The sequence below is a fragment of the Schistocerca americana genome, chromosome 8 (assembly GCF_021461395.2).
Source record: "Schistocerca americana isolate TAMUIC-IGC-003095 chromosome 8, iqSchAmer2.1, whole genome shotgun sequence".
NCBI classification, from domain to species: Eukaryota; Metazoa; Arthropoda; class Insecta; order Orthoptera; family Acrididae; genus Schistocerca; species Schistocerca americana.
In genome coordinates this window covers 208,418,310-208,433,270 of record NC_060126.1, presented here as the reverse complement: position 1 = coordinate 208,433,270, position 14,961 = coordinate 208,418,310, and the positions used below count along the sequence as shown (strand labels likewise).

Sequence of the window (14,961 nt, the reverse complement as noted above, 5' to 3'; positions counted from 1 at the left end):
AGACGCGACAAACGGTTCTGTGCACACTCGCTATTAGTATCAGGAACATATTTCTGGCTTTCTTCAAACTGGTACGTCTATATGACGACAAAGGATGTAACCATTCTTTTCCTACCGGGAAGGGGGAGGAAGAGGGCGAATATGCCCTCTCTCGCGTCCTTGACACCCTACAGTAGTAACATGGACAAAATGTTTTAGACTACAGTCAGTATTTGTGAAATTGTGGTTTTTCGTAAGAGTATTTCCTTCGCGACTGAGGATAATAGTACATTTTTATTACGGGTTATTATTCGAGACTTTCACATTTTTCCTTTACGGTGCGAACAGCATAAAACCTACTTCCGTTACCTTAGGACAGAAGTTTTTTTATGAGAACTTTCAGTATCCACATCATAATCCATTCCTTTGTTAACTAAAGTAATGAAGATAACGGGTGGGTCTCCTACCCGTCGTCAACTGCGTTTTCTCTGTTGTTTTTGCTCATTTTTGGCAGATATTTTCAATTTAGTTTTTGAACCATGTAGGTGGAGTGGGATCGAAAAATTAGTGGTTGTCACAAGTTTCGTGTGACGCCCAGCGTCAACGGACGGCGTCGATTACCCGTTACGAACACAATGCATTTTAAAGCGGTATTTTACATACCCATTCGCTAGAGCGGTACCCAGTTAGGCTAATGCGATATTCGTTTTATAGAATCAAGAACAGTAAAACGGAAGAACAACCAGTATTCTAGCAGCGACTGAGTGGCACTGCCGCAAGGCGGTAGCAGACAATGCGACGCATTTCGGTACGCAGACTCCAGTCACACATTGCAAAAACGAAACTGAAAATATCTATCGAAACGCCAGAAAAAATGCGCCTCGCGACTCTTAGGGCAGACACTCGGTATATGAAATTGTACGGTGCGTATACAACATTATTTCAAGTGTTGAATAGGCTTGCTAGACGCGAAAACGAACAGCGACGTCGTGGTAGCGTTATAAACGTCCTTCGAATGACACTATTTTATTTACTGTTTTTAATGCAATAACCAAACCGGAAATTTCATTGCGACCTCACAAATGGTTCAAATGGCTCTGAGCAATACGGAACTTAACATCTGAGGTCATCAGTCCCCTAGAAATTAAAATTACTTTAACCTAACGAACCTAAGGACATCACACACATCCATGCCCGAGACAAGATTCGAACCTGCGACCGTAGCGGTCGCGCGGTTCCAGACTGAAGCGCCTAGAACCGCTCGGCCACACCGGCCGGCTGCGACCTCACATCGCTGGTCACCAATGGTTCCTTATAGCAGGTTATGTATTGAATTCAGTAAATGCATCTTATGTTAGGTAGTCTACATCATTTAATTCTATGTGTACTACGGAGTTGGTGTAAATTGTTTTACAGTTTTTGCTGTTTATTTAAGACACCACAGAATGTAGTAAAAAAAACCATGTATTCTGAATAAATTCCGCCGCAACAGCATATTGAGGAACTAGGTATTCAATTGACTATCGGTTTCTCGTATGTTCCAAGCGGTTGTACGAGAATAAAATAATAGAACAATGTTCCAACTAACGATCAACGGCACCAGAGAACGGGACTATTTTGGTCTGTTGTCTTCCAGAATAATTTTATTATGTGTGGAAACCGATACACAACTGATATCAATACGAACAAAATAGCGTATTCATATTTTTGATGGTCCTATTATGAAAAGAATCTAGACTCAGCAAAATTTCAGAAGTTGTGAAGGCCGATTTAAAAGACGATAAGGCAGGTCTGGAGAAGTAATAAATTGGTTCATCACTGGACGACCTTCATCGTACACAATGAAAGACGCAAGGGACACCAAACTGCGTTAACGATAATTGCAAACCATAAGATGCACCCAAGACGTTCAGACGAAGGTATGGATAATTGTATCACAATCCTGAAGTATTAACGGGCACTTATCTCTCTGAAGACAATGTGCAGCATCGACGGCATCTTCGCCGTCTGCAACTGGCGCCCGTCAGCGTGCGAGCTCGCTTTTCCATCGCTCGCTGTCTCCGTTGGACGGGAGTGGGGATGGGGGGCTGGCATATACACCACCACCACATGAAGCTAAATTCATATGATCTCGCTGCTTGTGACTGATTGGCCGGCGCGTCTTGTTAAGCAGCCATACTCAGAGCTTCGCCCCCGACACGGTGAATCAACAGACTCGCATCAACCTTTGTACGGAAGACTAAAATGAGGAGATTGCCGGCAGGCGTGGCCGAGCGGTTCTAGGCGCTTCAGTCTGGAACTGCGCGACCGCTACGGTCGCAGTTTCGAATCCTGCCTCGGGCATGGATGTGTGTGATGTCCTTAGGTTAGTTAGGTTTAAGTAGTTCTAAGTTCTAGGGGACTGGTAACCTCAGATGTTAAGTTCCATAGTGCTCAGAGCCTTTTTTTTGTGGAGATTATGTCGATATAGAACGAGGCTACAAACCGTTATTAGTCAAAAGTGACTTAAGCTGATTGTATCAGCATTCAAGACAATTTGGTTGCATCAAGAACATTAGTCTAATTTTATATACCTCAGTTCCACAGAATGACCTACAGCACTTCTAAGTTATGTATATCTCAATATTGTTAAGTGTACATATTGTAAATAAACTACTAATATATTACCTATTTGTAGATGTCTGACTGTGGGCACCTTAACCACCGACACATCACAATTGCTCACTGCATGTGTAAGAATGTGTTTCAGGACCACCGTTGAGAGTTTCACGAAAGTATAGTCGTGTTATGGAAACCAAGACGTTTCCAGTGCAGGTCATCAACTGAATCATCTACTGAGTGATATTTCCGATGGATCAAATATTTATGCCACAAAATTTAACTTTCGTAGTGATTATCATTACTGAGTGCAGTGGATCTTGAATAGCTTTGATCTATCATTGCACATTAATCATGAAACATAAAACTATGGAAGATTTGTCTTGATGTGTAGTCAGAAACGTAGCATAATCTGTCGCTAATCACAACATACTATGTAGCAAAGGCACAACTCTCGTAACAGCCGACGCACTGCTTACACTACTTATAATTTTCAAGATTAGTTTTCATTCGAAAAGTGGACAGAAGTAGGTTTTGTTTGTGATGTGGGAGGAAGGCCTGGTCATTGTTATCCTTTCTCTGTCGCAGCAGCTGATATCAAGTCTGCGCAGTGTATCATTCACCATGATAAAAGCTTGCGCTTGGTGATCTGTGACTACAGAAGAAAGCAAGAAGAAAGTGGGCAGGTATAGATAACTATGGAAACGATGGACATGTAATTAGGTTGAAGACGAATACCGTCTGCCGCGTGTAAAACAGACTACCCACTATTGTGCATCGGAGATACTGCATTGGGATCACCGTTTGCGTCAAGCTCATTACCCGCGGTGAATCCAATGGTACTACACATCTTTGCAACGGTATGTTCAACCCCTAAATTCGTTACCATCTTCCGTATATACGGAACAAAAATGCTACGTACACAAAATTTTGGCATATTTAGAGGAGATAAAAACGGACACTTTTATGTGACAGGCGCACCGTTTCCCCCCACGGACACGTGAAGGTTTTGACGTTAGTGATGTTCACAGATGGTGTTCAAAGTACTGTGTAATAAATATTGTTTTCGAGATGTTGCTGGAAACGTCGTTCGTTTAGTTTAATGTACAAATTTACAACTTGGATCTGAATGCTAATAACTGTCTAACACGCTCAAATCAACTTTTTTTTTCACGAATAATGGTTGCAGCTTCGGAAAAACGGGCAATTCGCTCTTTTGGAGTGCCCATCGACGTCTCGTACACCAAACGCTTCACCGTCCGCCTGACGAAAAAGAGAAATCAAAAAATCTGTAAAACATTATTTATCACACGGCCGTTCGAAAACCGCCTCTGAACATCGCATGATAATCTTCACTGACACCTAGCGGGGAAACGATGTACCTGGGACATACATCACACAAAACTCTTTCTTTTTATCGCCTCTAAACAGCTTATAATTTTATATATATTCTACAAATTCCTCCTTGAATGCGAATTTTTTTCCAATAATGGATAACTTGACAAAGACCTTCAGTACATCAATATCTTGCCTGTTTATGGAAAGTTCCGTCCGGAAAATCGCCTCGTATTCGTTCTCGAAATGCCTGACGCGTAATGGTTATGGTTTCTCCATTCAGGGACTCACTAAGAAGCCGCTGGTTACCATGTGACGAGAGTATCAGGAGGGGGAGGAGCAGGGAGTGGGTGACTAAATTTGATGGACGTAAGAAGTAGCATTTTTAACTGTCTCCAGTGCAGAACGAGATGTCGGTGGAACACTCCCTTAGCCACCTTCCCGCGACGCTTCGTCCTGGCAGCCTTCCGTAGCCTCGGGTTTCAGTTATATACTCCTGTGACGGCTGACCGCTTACAAGCACAATCTGTTACCATAAACAGTCCCGAACAAACATTCAGCATTAACTTGTTAGATGGAGACTGTGTCTTCCTTCGCCGACAGCAGTGAATCAACACGATTCCACTAATGGCACGTCCCTTTGCCTAGGGGTCATAGTTACACACCCAGTACTCGACCATAGTGATTAGGTGTCTAAAAAGATTATCTGGATTGGACTGACACAAATGCATCATTTCTGCTGGTGCCTCGATTCGGCGCGCTTTTTGAATGGGTGTGAGCAGTAGCGGATCCCAGCTGGAGCCGACCTTTGTCATGATTTTCGGTATCGCCTCGATTGTGATAGGCTGGTCTTCCAGCACCATATCCACCACTTACCTTGTTATTACCGGTTCTTCACAGAGAGATGGTCTGCTATTTCGGCATTCAGACTGGTAGCGTCTGGGATTCCTAACAACTATGTTACAAGATGGTGCATCGTTGCCGCACGCCAGGATTCCACCAAAAAGGAGAAGCAAATTTCAATACGATGTTTAAAACTACCTCTCGTATGTAATAAACTGACTCGTAATGCTTCAATCCAATGGTCAGTAGGTAGCTGCCAATCTCAATGTCGCCTCTACTAAAGTGTAAGCTCCGTCCAAACAGGCCTTTGAAGGCCCAACGGTACCGACCAGCTCCGTGTCATCCTCAGCCCACAGGCATCACTGGATGCGGATATGGAGGGTCATGTGGTCAGCACACGGCTCTCCCGGCCGTATGTCAGTTTCCGAGACCGGAGCCGCTACTTCTCAATTAAGTAGCTCCTCAGTTTGCCTCACAAGGGCTGAGTGCACCCCGCTTGCCAACAGCGCTTGGCAGACCGGATGGTCACCCATCCACGTGCTAGCCCAGCCCGATAGCGCTTAACTTTGGTGATCTGACGGGAACCGGTGTTACCACTGCGGCAAGGCCGTTGGCTATACTCGACCATAGTGATTAGGCGTCTCAAAAGATTATCCGGATTGGCCTGACACAAATGCGTCATTTCTGCTGGTGCCTCGATTCTACAGTATCGTGCACGGTATTTTAACTGGGTTGCGGGATATACCCTTTGGTGCAAAGATATGGTTCCAGCACGTCGTAACACCGCCATTCTGGTTTAGTCAAGGCGAGGAAGGAAAATTGAGGTTTAACTTTTTATCATCAGAGACGGATACAACCTCGGATTGGGGAAATATGAGGGGAATCGACCACGGCCTTCCTGAAAAGCCATCCCAGCCTTCCCGATGTTAGGAGCTTTCAGCAAACCTATACAGTATACGGATGCCCACATTTACCAGCATGTAAGCTTCCGTCCCCAGAAAAGATGAACAATTAACATAAACTGCTTCACTCCTATGTAAACATCACTTTCAAGCAAATCTAAAATGTCAATCTTTTAAATTCCGCTATCGTAGTAACTTTGGTGTTTCCTGCACTGGGATGAAAGCGCCTGTTTTCTTTGTTAGATGTTTTTGATAAAGCCCACATACTACGTCAGTGATTAACGACGACCGCAGTAAACACGTTCTAAGAGCGACAACTAAAACAGTAGTTCGAAATACTGGTTAGAAATACCTGCTTTCCAACTAATACACTACTGGCCATTAAAATTGCTACACCGTGAAGATGACGTGCTACAGACGAAATTTAACCGACAGAAACAAGATGCTGTGATATGCAAAAGATTAGCTTTCCAGAGCATTCACACAAGGTTGGCGCCGGTGGCGACACCTACAACGTGCTGACATGAGGAAAGTTTCCAACCGATTTCTCATACACAAACAGCAGTTGACCGGTGTTGCCGGATGAAATGTTGTTGTGATGCCTCGTGTAAGGAGGAGAAATGTGTACCATCACGTTACCGACTTCGATAAATGTCGGATTGTAGCCAATCACGATTGCGGTTGTTTGTATCGCAATATTGGTGCTCGCGTTGGTCGAGATCCAATGACTGTTAGCAGAATATGGAATCGGTGGGTTCAGGAGGGTAATACGGATTGCCGTGCTGGATCACATCGGCCACGTATCACTAGCAGTCGAGATGACAGGCATCTTATCCGCATGGCTGTAACGGATCGTGCAGCCACGTCTCGATCCCTGAGTCAACAGATGGGGACGTTTGAAAGACAAAAACCACCTGCACGAACAGTTCGACAACGTTTGCAGCAGCATGGACTATCAGCTCGGAGACCATGGCTGCGGTTACCCTTGACGCTGCATCACAGACAGGAGCGCCTGTGATGGGGTACTCAACAACGAACTTGGTGCACGAATGCCAAAACGTAATTTTTTCGGATGAATCCAGGTTCTGTTTACAGCATCATGATGGTCGCATCCGTGTTTGGCGACATAGCGGTGATCGCACACTGGGAGCGTGTATTCGTCATCACCATACTGGCGTATCACCCGGCGTGATGGTATGGGGTGTCATTGGTTACACGTCTCGGTCACCTCTTGTTCGCACTGACGGCACTTTGAACACTGGACGTTACATTTCAGATGTGTTACGACCCGTGGCTCTACCTTTCATTCGATCCCTGCGAAACCCCACATTTCAGCAGGATAATGCACGACCGCATGTTGCAGGTCCTGTACGGGCCTTTCTGGATACAGAAAATGTACGACTGCCGCCCTGGCCAGCACATTCTCCAGATCTCTCACCAATTGAAAACGTCTGGTCAATGGTTTCCGAGCAACTGGCTCGTCACAATACGCCAGTCACTACTCTTGATGAACTGTGGTATCGAGTTGAAGCTGCAGGGGCAGCTATCTGTACCTGTACACGCCATCCAAGCTCTGTTTGACTCAATCCCCAGGCGTATCTAGGCCGTTATTATGGCCAGAGGTGGTTGTTCTGGATACTTATTTCTCAGGATCTATGCATCCAAATTACGTGAAAATGTAATCACATGTCAGTTCTAGTATAATATATTTGTACATTTCTTCTTGGTGTAGCAATTTTAATGGCCAGTAGTGTAGTTCAGTTTACTGGAAACGTACCCTACTTGCGTGCAGGTTTGTCACTCAAATGTAATTGAGCGCTATCTCGGTGCGTCTGTTTAGCTTCACGAGGAACGTCTAGGTCTGCGTAAAATAGTGCTCTACCGCTTTGAGGCGATGAGATAAACTGAAGGCGCAGCTGCATTTTTCCGTCGGGCGTCGGCCTCCCGCATTCTTGGAAGTCCGATACCACTCGCTTCGTCATGCAGGTTTTGGCGGGAAACGGAATACCGCAGATTTCTGCAAACTGCGTAACTCGAAAAGCACCGCGCCAAGAGCAATTAAATATCATCTCGTGCGCCGTTAAACACAAATTGCAGAGTCGCACCTCTTCTGCCGAGTTTTAAATTAACTGAAAATATTTTGCTCCAACCTTCACTGAAACTGCCGTGAATTTCAGTTCTCTGTAATTTGAGCCGAAGTCTTCGCTCAGATTTTTAAATTACTCTTCCTTTAATGCTTATGAATGTATGCGTTGCAATGCACGTATTATTCATTTACGATTTTTATGTACGTTGTAAGATGCACAGTACGTACTGGATGATATACTGATTACAATTACCTGTGAGCGCGTAGGAGATTACACCAGATGTTAACTAACCAAATGAACACGCTGGATTTAAAACTGATTATAGCGCAATGAAGCACGTGCCAGTCATGCGCAAAAATGGAGGACGGTTGAATGTAATTTAAACAAATACTCCGTAAGGACCATACTGTGTACAGCGGGGGCTTCGTAATACCAATATTGACACTTTTCTTTCCTATCTCTTTCGCGTATTAAGCGAGGGAAAGACTTCTATTTACCTCTTTAAGAGGCCTAAAATCATCTAATTCTCACGATCCCTATGCAAGAAATACGAAAGTGTGCTCAAAAGCAATGCCTCCAAATTTTTTACGTGAAAGCTCTTACAGCTTCTTGAATAAAACAACAATAATTAATATTCTACACGAGTACTGAGTTTCTGACGGTGATTATAATGATCAAATACTAACAAAGAGACAGAGGGGCTGGCCAGTACTTACATCAGCTCAGTACAGCCGATAGATAACACAAAACAGAACAGAAAATTTACATTCCTAGCTTTCGGAACTGTGTTCCTTCATCAGGGAGGAGGAGGGAAAAAAGGGAAGAAGGGAAAGTGGATTCAGTTACTCACAACCCAGGTTATGAAGCAACAGGGAAAGATAAACAGGTAGGGTCTAGGATACGTAAATTTTCTGTTCTGTTTTGTGTATACAGGGTGTTACAAAAAGGTACGGCCAAACTTTCAGGAAACATTCCTCACACACAAAGAAAGAAAATATGTTATGTGGACATGTGTCCGGAAACTCTTACTTTCCACGTTAGAGCTCATTTTATTACTTCTCTTCAAACCACATTAATCATGGAGTGGAAACTCACAGCAACAGAACGTACCAGCGTGACTTCAAACACTTTGTTGCAGGAAATGTTCAAAATGTCCTCCGTTAGCGAGGATACATGCATCCACCTCCGTCGCATGGAATCCCTGATGCGCTGATGCAGCCCTGGAGAATGGCGTATTGTATCACAGCCGTGCACAATACGAGCACGAAGAGTCTCTACATTTGGTACCGGGGTTGCGTAGACAAGAGCTTTCAAATGCCCCCATAAATGAAAGTCACGAGGGTTGAGGTCAGGAGAGCGTGGAGGCCATGGAATTGGTCCGCCTCTACCAATCCATCGGTCACCGAATCTGTTGTTGAGAAGCGTACGGACACTTCGACTGAAATGTGCAGGAGCTCCATCGTACATGAACCACATGTTGTGTCGTACTTGTAAAGGCACATGTTCTAGCAGCACAGGTATGAAATCATGATAACGTGCTCCATTGAGCGTAGGTGGAAGAACATGGGGCCCAATCAAGACATCACCAACAATCGGTGGGTTCAGGAGGGTAATACGGAACGCCGTGCTGGATCACATCGGCCTCGTATCACTAGCAGTCGAGATGACAGGCATCTTATCCGCATGGCTGTAACGGATCGTGCAGCCACGTCTCGATCCCTGAGTCAACAGATGCCTGCCATATCGTTCACAGAAAATCTGTGTTGATGACGTGTTTGCACAATTGCGTGCGGATTCTCGTCAGCCCACACATGTTGATTGTGAAAATTTACAATTTGATCACTTTGGAATGAAGCCTCATCCGTAAAGAGAACATTTGCACCGAAATGAGGATTGACACATTGTTGGATGAACCAAATCTCCAACAGTGACGTGGTCAACGTTACCTTGTACAGCAGCAACTTCTCTGAAGTTGACATTAGGGTTATCGTCAACTGCACGAGGAATTTCCTCGTCCATTGCAGGTGTCCTCGTCGTTCTAGGTCTTCCCCAGTCGCGAGTCATAGGTTGGAATGTTCCGTGCTTCCTAAGACGCCGATCAATTGCTTCGAACGTCTTCCTGTCGGGACACCTTCGTTCTGGATGTCTGTCTCGATACAAACGTACCGCGCCACGGCTATTGCCCCGTGCTAATCCATACATCAAATGGGCATCTGCCATCTGCGCATTTGTAAACACTGCACTGACTGCAAAACCCACGTTCGTGATGAACGCTAACCTGTTGATGCTACGTACTGATGTGCTTGATGCTAGTACTGTAGAGCAGTGAGTCGCAGGTCAACACAAGCACCGAAGTCAACATTACCTTCCTTCAATTGGGCCAACTGGCGGTGAACCGAGGAAGTACAGTACATAGTGACGAAACTAAAATGAGCTCTAGCACGGAAATTAAGCGTTTCCGGACACATGTCCACATAACATCTTTTCTTTATTTGTGGGTGAGGAATGTTTCAAGTTTGGCCGCACCTTTTTGTAACGCCCTGTATATCGGCTGTACTGAGCTGAGGTAAGTACTGGCCAGCCCCTTTATCTCTTTGTTAGTATTTGTTTCAAATCTTTATATGAGATTTTCCATTAATCATTGTAATGATCAAATACGTTGCCAATATTTCGACAGGTGCACAGCCTGTCATTTTCACACAGTTTGTCTTTGAAGTGAAAGGGTGATTACCTGTTGAAATGTCGGCGGTTGTCGACGGCGTCACCCGGTGGCATTCGTTTAAGTTACCTGAAAGTTGTACATCTTTATTCGTCATGTCTACATATTTACAGCCCTCAGCCGCTTGAGGACTCCCGTTTACAGCGTGTAACATGGCGGTGTTTAAAGTAACTATGTCGGTAAGTCATAAAAAGCGTGCTGAAATCTAATTTCGAATTCGGAGAGTCCGTCTACATATGGAGCTCCCTATCCTTCGCCACTGCAATGCCATACTATATACGAACGCTGCGACATCCCTATCAATCTGACGTTTTGGGTTCACTAGCGTCGGTCCTTCTCTAAGGTCCCGACTTGGCACCAGCCAATCTTCATGTTTCCAAAACGTAAGAACACCTTCGAGGACTTGACTTTGATAGTGATAAAGCAGTTCAAGAAGAGAAGGAGTTGTGACTCCGTCAACAAAGTCAAACGTTCCACAGTGACAGAATTAATAAACTGGTCTCTTGTGGGAAGAAATGGGTTCGTCTTCAGGGTGGCTATGTTGAGGACGAAATATGTAGACATGATGAATAAAAATACAGAATGTCAACGAAGTGTGTTTTATTTAAAAAGCTTTAGGAGTTTCGTACTTATACGACGCGGTAAGCTCCAGATGTTCACCAATAATCTTGTAATCTGATATTATCTCAATCTCTCTCTTTGTTGTAGGCAATATCTTGCCTTTATCAGCATCTGAAGAGTCATACCACGCATAACAGCAAGTAGAAAATTTGTCTAAGTCTGTGTTCTAGAATCGTGTAACGCAAACTGACGAAAACTATCCGGCTATACTGGTAAGATTAACATGCGCGTATCAACTGAGACTGAGGTGGCTATTACTAACAACGAAAGTACCTAGGATAGACGGCTAAAACGGAATTGCAATGATTTCAAAGGAACTGTGTCTGTACTGACATCCGTTAAGATGATTTATCTGTAAAACTCTGCATTACTGTTCCATAGATGTTTAGGGTTAATCAATCTGGAGACCATAGAGCACATGTCGTTGAAGAAACAACACCGCGTAAGAGATTGACGAGGTCATACAACGTAAGATTTCACGGCCAGTACTGACTTCACTTGAAACTTTCGGGCTGACAGGTCGCGGTCGATGTATAAAATTTTCTATCGTTTCCTCTCCGACTGTGGGAAATACACTCCTGGAAATGGAAAAAAGAACACATTGACACCGGTGTGTCAGACCCACCATACTTGCTCCGGACACTGCGAGAGGGCTGTACAAGCAATGATCACACGCACGGCACAGCGGACACACCAGGAACCGCGGTGTTGGCCGTCGAATGGCGCTAGCTGCGCAGCATTTGTGCACCGCCGCCGTCAGTGTCAGCCAGTTTGCCGTGGCATACGGAGCTCCATCGCAGTCTTTAACACTGGTAGCATGCCGCGACAGCGTGGACGTGAGCCGTATGTGCAGTTGACGGACTTTGAGCGAGGGCGTATAGTGGGCATGCGGGAGGCCGGGTGGACGTACCGCCGAATTGCTCAACACGTGGGGCGTGAGGTCTCCACAGTACATCGATGTTGTCGCCAGTGGTCGGCGGAAGGTGCACGTGCCCGTCGACCTGGGACCGGACCTCAGCGACGCACGGATGCACGCCAAGACCGTAGGATCCTACGCAGTGCCGTAGGGGACCGCACCGCCACTTCCCAGCAAATTAGGGACACTGTTGCTCCTGGGGTATCGGCGAGGACCATTCGCAACCGTCTCCATGAAGCTGGGCTACGGTCCTGCACACCGTTAGGCCGTCTTCCGCTCACGCCCCAACATCGTGCAGCCCGCCTCCAGTGGTGTCGCGACAGGCGTGAGTGGAGGGACGAATGGAGACGTGTCGTCTTCAGCGATGAGAGTCGCTTCTGCCTTGGTGCCAATGATGGTCGTATGCGTGTTTGGCGCCGTGCAGGTGAGCGCCACAATCAGGACTGCATACGACCGAGGCACACAGGGCCAACACCCGGCATCATGGTGTGGGGAGCGATCTCCTACACTGGCCGTACACCACTGGTTATCGTCGAGGGGACACTGAATAGTGCACGGTACATCCAAACCGTCATCGAACCCATCGTTCTACCATTCCTAGACCGGCAAGGGAACTTGCTGTTCCAACAGGACAATGCACGTCCGCATGTATCCCGTGCCACCCAACGTGCTCTAGAAGGTGTAAGTCAACTACCCTGGCCAGCAAGATCTCCGGATCTGTCCCCCATTGAGCATGTTTGGGACTGGATGAAGCGTCGTCTCACGCGGTCTGCACGTCCAGCACGAACGCTGGTCCAACTGAGGCGCCAGGTGGAAATGGCATGGCAAGCCGTTCCACAGGACTACATCCAGCATCTGTACGATCGTCTCCATGGGAGAATAGCAGCCTGCATTGCTGCGAAAGGTGGATATACACTGTACTAGTGCCGACATTGTGCATGCTCTGTTGCCTGTGTCTATGTGCCTGTGGTTCTGTCAGTGTGATCATGTGATGAATCTGACCCCAGGAATGTGTCAATAAAGTTTCCCCTTTCTGGGACAATGAATTCACGGTGTTCTTATTTCAATTTCCAGGAGTGTATCTTCAGATGTACAGTGGCCAACCGCAACCAGAACTCGAGGGAGCGCCGAATATACGGGCAGCATAGATGGCACGGGACCACAGTCTGTCACGTGACGTCGGCTACGAGATTATCTCTGGTAATGCCAACATTCTCGATTGAAAGTAATGGATCGTCATTCTTATGTTGCAATGCTGATATCCACATTTTATCTAATTTAACACCTTCCCCTTTTTGTTAAAATTATTAGGGTGTTTATAAATCTCAATAGTCTCTCTATACATTCGCTCACGATAATACGATATTTTCCATATTATAGTCGTCTCAGTGAATTTTATTTCATGATCACCCTCTTGGGAAATATTTTCCGCAACGGCTGATTTATCCGTATGTCCCAGGCTGAGGTTCCTCTCATGTTCAATCAGACGGATGTTAACACTTCTTTTTGTGTTACAAATACAAACCAATCCCCAACTACAATGAATTTTATGTACACCCGGTGTAGTCAAAGGATGTCGTATACCTTCCGCCGATCTTAAACATTCTATCTTCCTGGTGGGTCTGAAGGTAGTTTCCACACCATACTTGCTCAACACTTTCATATATACTGCATACTGACATTTCAATGGTCGCTTTCTTAATTCTACATTCAAACCAATAACCAAGAGCCTTTTCTGCTTTTGAAATGGTTTTTCCGCCAGCGCCGTTCTGACTTTGATGTCCTAATCACAATGAATTATTTTTCCCGATCCAACTTCCCAAATACTCGAATGCTTTCACCTGTTGTATGGTTTCTGATCCCGACTAATACTTCGATTTTCTTTTCTTTAAGCCTATAACTGCACCAATCATTTTTTTTCTCCATATCGTATGCTACACAGGCTTCATTCAGAGCATTTAGCGCCAGAATTCATGTCACAGCATTACTTTTCAACCACAAACTAAATACGTGAGAGAATACGGCATTTAAAAGCAAACGGAAATAAAACTTCAACCACTCCATCTCTGAATACCAATGTCTATTATCAAGAAGACGAGCCTGAGAGGCTAGATTATTTGTTTTATCAGGCTGGGTTTTAACTTTCGTACTTACTTATCTTTTCCCTGTCTCTTTCAGATGTCGTTTTCACGAGACTGGAGCCGGATTCTTCAATAACTACAGGATACGAGCATCATTTGCGCTCCTTCGTTAATCGTTCCCTTAACAGGCAAAGAACCTTTCTTCGTGAATATCGATGTACAATTACATTAATTTCTACGTTTTTCTTTTCAGTGAAAGAATTTTATTAAACTTCTCCAATGTCACTGACCAGTGAGGGCCGACAATCAAAACTCATTGACCTGAGGCATTACATTTTTCTGGCGATGGTAATAATTATTACTGATATTTTTTATTTGTTCAGATCACGAAAGGTTTCCTAAAAAGGGCATTCATGCAGTTTGTAAGCATAAAAGGTAATCCCATCACCGATGGAATGTGCCTCCTTGACGAGACAAAATACGCATTCGAAACTTTTAAATCATTCTTATTTTTGAATGTTGTTTCGCTGGAGGATTTTTCCTTTGAAGTACTTCCTACATCTAGAGAGCACATTTTATTGTCCTTTCGTTTTCTGTAAGAACAACCAAGCATTCTATTTTCCGTCCAGATATTCTGAAGCATTTTTTTCCCATCCAAAGAACTTTTCACTATTTCTTCCAAGTAAATGTTAAAAAGGATCGGCGAGACACAACAATCCCCTCTGACCCTGTATCATTTCCCACTCCCATCCTTGTCTTCACTTCAGATTTGCAATCAGTCTTCTCTCGTTCCAATTTATTCTCTTTCTCCACGAGATATTCGTTCTTCAGTAGTCAATACTGGTTACACTATCCAGATCTTTGCCGTGAGCTATTCCAC

At 44.9% G+C, this 14,961-nt stretch overlaps 1 pseudogene; it reads right to left on the bottom strand.

The window, feature by feature from the left end:
- Positions 1-5,252: 5,252 nt before the first annotated feature.
- LOC124546184 lies at positions 5,253-5,370 on the bottom strand (annotated as a pseudogene).
- Positions 5,371-14,961: the final 9,591 nt, after the last annotated feature.